Below are 6974 nucleotides of genomic sequence, written 5' to 3' on the forward strand. Positions count from 1 at the left end.
GCCTATAGCAGTGTCCTTGCAGTTCTTGGTGCGGTCCTTTTTTTTCTTTCCAAGTGGATGTTTAATTAGCCCATATTACAACAATGTGCATAAAAAGAATTCTAAGCCAGAGGTACTTAAACAATTTCTTCATAAGTTTTTTGGCTAATTCAGTGGTCAAAAAAGTATGATGTTTAGTCTCTGATTGGATGAAGTCAAGAAAACGAAATAGCTATAATTACCAAGGCTAAAGCTGATACGACCCAGCAAGAAACAGCAATACCTTAGCTGTTAGTCTTCCTCCTCTTGTCCCCATCCCAATAATAACAAAAAGTCCTGCTTAAGTGTACAAGATTCCAGTGAACAAGGCTGGGTGTGGTGCCTTATGCCTATAATCCTAGCCCTCTGGGAGGCTGAGGTGGGTAGATAGCTTGAGCTCACAAGTTCAAGGCAAGCCTAAGCAAAAGCGAGATCCTGTCTCTACTGAAAGTAGAAAAACTGAGGCATGGGCATCACTTGAGCACAAGAGTTGAAGTTGCAGTGAGCTATGACTTCATGGCACTCTACCCAGGGTGACAGCTTGAGAGTCTGTCTCAAAAAAACCCCACAAAACCAAAAAGAATTTCAGTGAACTTCCAACAGTTTTGCTGCAAGAGACCTAGGATGGAGTGAGCCATGAATAAAGCCTGGAGTGGTCCAAATGACACAGGTAACTTCAGTAACAGCTGGAAACCACTGGCTCCAAATCAGGGAGAATATCTGACCTTCAGTGACAAGGCCAGGAACAAAGTCCAAACTACTAAAACATGTATTGACAAGTCCAAGAATGAAGCATAGCATGATTCCATTACCCAAGAAAAGAGAAGTCCACATCAGAACATTCTGAACCGGCCTTTTACTAGGATCATTGACAACGAAGTTTTCATGTTCCAAAGAACATGTAAAGCACAAAAGCCACAGGATAATAAAAAGCTCAAGCAAACAGCCAAGGCATATTCATGCACTATAGCAGACACAGCAAAAACAGCTAACATGGCAGCTGGTTTGAACCTCTTGGAGAACAATCAGAGAAATCCTTGTAAGCATAAAAATATGGCCAGTCATGGACCACCACATTCCAAATCCTATAATAGAGCATGATGTGGAATTCCACCAATCCTCATAAAACATCTTATCACCAAAGCATAACATCTCAGCAAAGGCATTGAGCAGCAGTGCAAAAAAAGCAAAAAAAAAAAAAAAAAAAAAAAAAATCTCAGGAGCAGAATCAGCAAGATGGAGTTAAATACATATAGGACCAGAACACTAGCTCTGAAGGGTTCCTGTTTGGTATTCCAAAACAAGGGAGAACAAAGTCTTTCAAAGATGTAGTACACATAGCAAAAGCACCCCAAAACCTGTGCAAAGTAACCTAGCCCCATCATACAGTGGGAGTCCTAGGCTAGCTGTTGTGGTAGATAAGGGTAGGAGCAAACCAGAAGTCCAAGTAAATTCTAGTTGGCTGTAGGTATCAGAACAGTGCCTAATTTCTCCTTAGCTGAATTTAGAACCCCAGGCACATTCTCTCAGAAAAAGAAATGGCCCTTCATTATGAACTGAATCTGTTCAAGTATTACAATAAACTGGAAAGCTGGTGGCAACTTTTCTACTAATATAACATACATTGGTCCAAATCCTAGGACACTAGTCTGGAAGGTCATGAAAAGCAAGCCATGGAAGAAAGAATTGATTAGTGGATAAGAACTCTTATTGTAGCCACTGGCCTAATGTTCAAAAAGAAAACAGAGAATTGAAGGTGTAGATAGGAACATGAGCCACCATGTCCAAACAACAGTAGGAAATTTGCCAAAAGCATAAGACAGAAGACTGAACTCCAGCACCAGCCTTCCTTTACTGGTATAATCTACTATAAGTGTGTTAAGGATAAAGAGAAAGAGGAGGGCAATAATCATGTGATATACTATTCTGACATGGTGGACCTCAAGCAGAACATCTAAGAGAGATCCCCATGTGGCAAAAATCTTTCCTTGTTCTGAAAATCCTCTCAGATCTTTTTTCCTATGGTGCTTTTCTCTCCTTCAAGAACAGAAAAGATTGTGAGTGTACACCCACCATTATCTAATGATGCTGATTTTTCAATGAGATTAACCACAAAATCATCAAAGTGACTGCCAACTTCCTTTATAAAAATTGGTTTTGGTTCCATTACTAGGCTTCTGTAAGGACTCCTCCATAGGGTTTTTCTGGTTTTCACCTTCCTCAAGATTTTCATGGGACTTTGACAGGCACTTTCTTAGAAACATATTCTTTTCACCCACCATTATTGTCTGGGGCCACAGTGCTGACGCAGGGACCCCACAAAGAGGGCAGATCTGGAAAGCCATCAAGGCACTGCTGGCAGAAAGGTGGGCTTCAGCAAGCTCTCCTGCTGCCCAGGGCCTGCAATGTCGCCCTCCCAGCAGCAGAGGAACATAAGTAATAATCTTAACTCAGAGATGAGCCCTCTGCCGGGAAAGCTTATAACCAAGACATCTACCCTGCCAAATTCCTCATATTTCTTTAGTCTTCCCTCTAATATTTTATAAATGAATCTACCCTATTCGTCCACCTGCATTTCCTAACTAGACACCCAATACACTTCATAGTAATCCTTGTTCTATAACAATTCTCAACTTCTAATATTTTATATAATTAACTTTTATTTTATCTGATGTTTATATTCTCTCCTCCCAATTAGCCTTCATTATTCATTACAGTGTCACCAAGGGGATACTATGAGTCACAATAGATGTTCAACAAAATGATTTAGTGAATAAATAAAATAAATCAGATGGCTTCTATGGGATAATGTTTATAGAGGTTAGATGTTCATGAGAAAATTTCTGCAGAGACTAGACATTTTTTGTTTAGATTGGGCATGCAGACTATATCTATGGAGAGTCTAGACAGTCTTTTTCTTCGAGTTAGTCTAGGACATAATTATGTAACGATAATCAAAGATTTATGCCGGATTGATAAAAACTGAAGGAAAAGTGTTGTTGCTCATGGATCTATCTGATCAATGACGCAGAGGAAAGCACAATAGATGAAATGAATAGTGTGAAAGGGAGACTGAGGTTTGATTGGGCACTCAGTAACTACTTATCTTTATTGAACTTCTTATATACTATTGTTAATCAGATAAAAATTAAAAAATAGCAAAATAAACCAAAATGAGGTGAAGGAATGGAAACTGCTATAAAAATTCCGATTCAGCACAAATGCTGCAAAGCATGTACACAGTTGATCTAAATCAAGAACATTTTGCTTAAGGCTTAGCCCCAAAGGCACCAGGCTGTCTATTGTTTGCCCACTTCCTTAAAGCAACACTAGTAACTATTGTGTAAGTATGGAGAAAGGAACAAAGTATAACAGCCCAGTGCCTCGACAGGTGTTCAGCTCCCAGCTACAACCCGGGGTGGCCTTCAGACACATTCCTTTCTGTGAACATGTAACTTTCTGCTTTTCAGCAGGCCCAGGCATGTCCTCAGAGTAAGAAGTTTCCATCTTAGAACCACGTTCCTTGGACAGCACATGAGTCTAAACAACCATTTCTGAGCATAGGGGGGCTGTACCCCTTCAAGAAGAAACAAAAGAAAAAAACTAATTTTTTTGACACAGTCTAATACTTGTGTATCTAATTTTCTCTTCTACTTGATAGCAAGTTTAGTCTCAATACTATCAATAACTTACTCATTCTTGCAACCAATGTATTTTTCTCCACCTCCTACTACCTGCCATGTTGTGACAGCTTTCCGTGATACTGCGGGACAACAACAATGTTGTATTAATCTGCTCATGTGTGGGTGGCACTTGGGTTGTTTCCAGTCTTCTTCTCACATGTTTTCATACTGTCCTTGGGTGAACTAATCTCCCAATAGTTAAGAAAAATCATTTCCTAGAGCTCAAGGTCCAAGTAATAGCCTCTTGTAAAATATTAGTTTAATATCTACGTTCTCAAATCTGCTGTTGGCATTCTCCCTTCAAACTTATCCAGAGGCCTATGTTTCTTATTGCAGTGAATAGAAATTTGGGCTATAAATGGATTTATAGAAGATCCCATGAGAAGAAGACAAAATATCCTTAAGAAAATCTTCTTTATTTACTATACTACTAATTCTATTAAGATGTCTCTCCTACTCACTGGGAACATGTGCTTTAGGGGAAGTTGACCTAGAGGGTTTGTCTCGACTGATACATCCTACCTCAATACCAGTGTTTTCTCAGTAACATGAACCAGGCTGGTTAATGAGGCATAGGAAAATTCTGTTGAGAGGTCTTCTAGGAAACACTTCCTTTTATTCTTTTTGTCATTTCCAGATGTAATGTCTAAAAATGTAGAGTTTTGTAGCATGAGATAAAGATACTTGAAAAAAGAGAGAGAGAAAGAAAAATGAAAAGAATCTGGGTTTTGGATGACTTTAAGCCACTGAATTAACTAACAATAGACTTTTCATATGTGGGGACTGTTTAACATATATTACACCTTTGAGTTTTATTGTTTATATTAATATGGATATATTTTCTGCTTAGCTTAGTTGAAAATATCATGCTGTGTTTATGCCAAAAAGTGACCAAAAAGAAATAAATAATGAATTCTCCCATTGTTTCAAAGATACATCCTATGTATCCTTTGAATGGACTATTTCTACTTTGTTAAAATTTGTTACTTCATTATAGATTTAAAGAAAAAAATTCCTGTTATTAATGACATAGCCTTGGAAATCTATAATTATTGCTTAAATTTTTTTTAAGAAATAGGATTACTTAATTAATATGAAGAACTTCTTAAGGCTCCTATTTATCTTATTATTATTAATGGTTAAGATCATCCTGAAAAATAATAGATATATAACTTCTTTTTGGATTAACTAATGACTATGCAAACATTTATGTTAAACTCTCTATGCATAAATATTTGTTGGCATGTTTTGGCTTTAATAGTAATGGATATTGTGTAAAACAGATTACTTCCAAGTTTGCAAATACCTTTGTAGTAACCAAAAGTGTTTTGATTCTTTTTATTTAAAAATAATTATGAGTTAAATGTTTTGTCTCTCAAAAATTCAGATATTGAGACCAGGCATGGTGGCTCATGCCTGCAATCCTAGCACTTCCAAGGTGGAAGGATTGCTTGAGCTCATGAGTTTCAGACTAGCTTGAGCAAGAGCAAGACCTCCATTTCTATGTTTCTGCTAAAAATAGAAAAACTGAGCCAAGAGGATCACTTAAGCCCAAGAGTTGGAGGTTTCTGTGAGCTATGACACCACAGCGCTCTACCCAGAGCAACAGTTTGAGACTCTGTCTCAAAAAAAAAAATTGTATATTGAGATCAAATTTCCAATGTCATAGCATTTGGAGGCGGAGTCTTGGAAGGTAATGAGGTCATTAGGTGGTGCCCTCATGCATAGGATTAGTACCCTTATAGCAAAAAGAGGAGAGAGCTAGCTTGTCCTTTGCCAATCATAAACATACAACGAGATGCTGGCAGTCTGCAATATAGAAAGAGCTCTTACCTTAACCTGACCATGTTGGCACCTAGATCTTGGACTTCAAGCACCCAGAACTGTAAAAAATAAAGTTCTGCTATTTATAGAACACTGAGGCTAGAGTACTTTGTTATGTCAGCCCAAACTGATAAATACAAGTAATTTAGGGCAAATAGGAATAAATCTAGTATTGTCAAAAATGAGATGAAATTGCAATAAAACATTCTATGTTTAACTTGTGAGTCTTCTTTTGATTGAACATACAGTTTTCATCTATGTATTTAAATAGTATCTAATAGTATAAATTTTGCTCTCCACATATGTATAATGATAACAGCCAATGATTGTGTTAAATGAGAATACAATGATATGAATCATTTTGAAATCCTCTGAAAATAGTTAAGGGCTATAAAGATGTTCAAGATTAATAGTAAAAATGCTATTATGCAAATATAAGCAATGTAAATTGCAGGAAACTGCTGTACCAAATCATGAGATTATCACTTGAGGTGCTGTAGCACATTTAAAGAAACTTTTTTTTTAAAAGGTGACTTGTATTGATCAGATTCAAAGCTTTTAAAAGTCATCTATACCAATTCTATAGACTTCTTCCACTTCCTCCCAAGTACAAATGAAGTATTTGATTTTATAAAGTGCTAAACTATAAACAGGTTGTGTTTGGTGATGTTTCACAGTTATATTGTAATCATATCAGATCAATTTTCATCATCCTTTTGGGAAGTCATGAATCCACAATAAACTCACTTCTACAGAAAACAACAAATCATTGTTTAAAGCCTAGTTCTTCAGACAGCCCATAAATCACAGATAAAGTATCATAATGAAAGCAGTAAAAATGATAGCCTTAAAAAAATTCTTGATAAAATTCATATGCAATGTATTTGAAAACATGTATGGTCTTTGTGAGGTAGGCTCTAGAGACTTAATTCAGGAAATGGAGTACAAGTCTTTTCCAGCTTAAGACATATCTTGAGCCATTCATCACATACTGCCCATCTCCTACCAAAGAGAACTTGAAAGTCACACGACCCAGCTAGAGGCATCAAGACTACCTCAGAATTGATTACAAGAAGTTGGGAAAGCAGTAAATAAGTAAATAAAAACACTTGAAGCACATGTGTTTGGAAACTAAAATGAAATTTAAAGTAGAAAGCGACCTAAAATTGATAACAGAAGGAACAAGGAAGAGAAAAATAAGAAACAGGAAAAATGGAAACAGACATGAGAAATGTTGAATTAGAAGTTAATATGAGGTCTGACAATTAAATTTATAAACTTAACATTGTGCACTTACGTTGGTGGCACTGTACAAACAACTTGGTAAGGTTTTATAACCTTAGTATATCACTGTCTCACAACAATGTTCATGTTGACATGTGGTGGTTTCTTGCTGCATGATGTTCATTATTGTTGTTGGGTGTTTTTTTGTGCCATTGCTAGATTGTT

At 36.7% G+C, this 6974-nt stretch overlaps 1 pseudogene; it reads right to left on the reverse strand.

The window, feature by feature from the left end:
- Positions 1 to 603: 603 nt before the first annotated feature.
- Positions 604 to 2300, reverse strand: LOC100956233 (annotated as a pseudogene).
- Between the last annotated feature and the right edge of the window lie 4674 nt (positions 2301 to 6974).

The sequence above is a fragment of the Otolemur garnettii genome, unplaced genomic scaffold, assembly GCF_000181295.1.
Source record: "Otolemur garnettii isolate 467f Iridium unplaced genomic scaffold, OtoGar3 scaffold00164, whole genome shotgun sequence".
Lineage (NCBI taxonomy): Eukaryota > Metazoa > Chordata > Mammalia > Primates > Galagidae > Otolemur > Otolemur garnettii.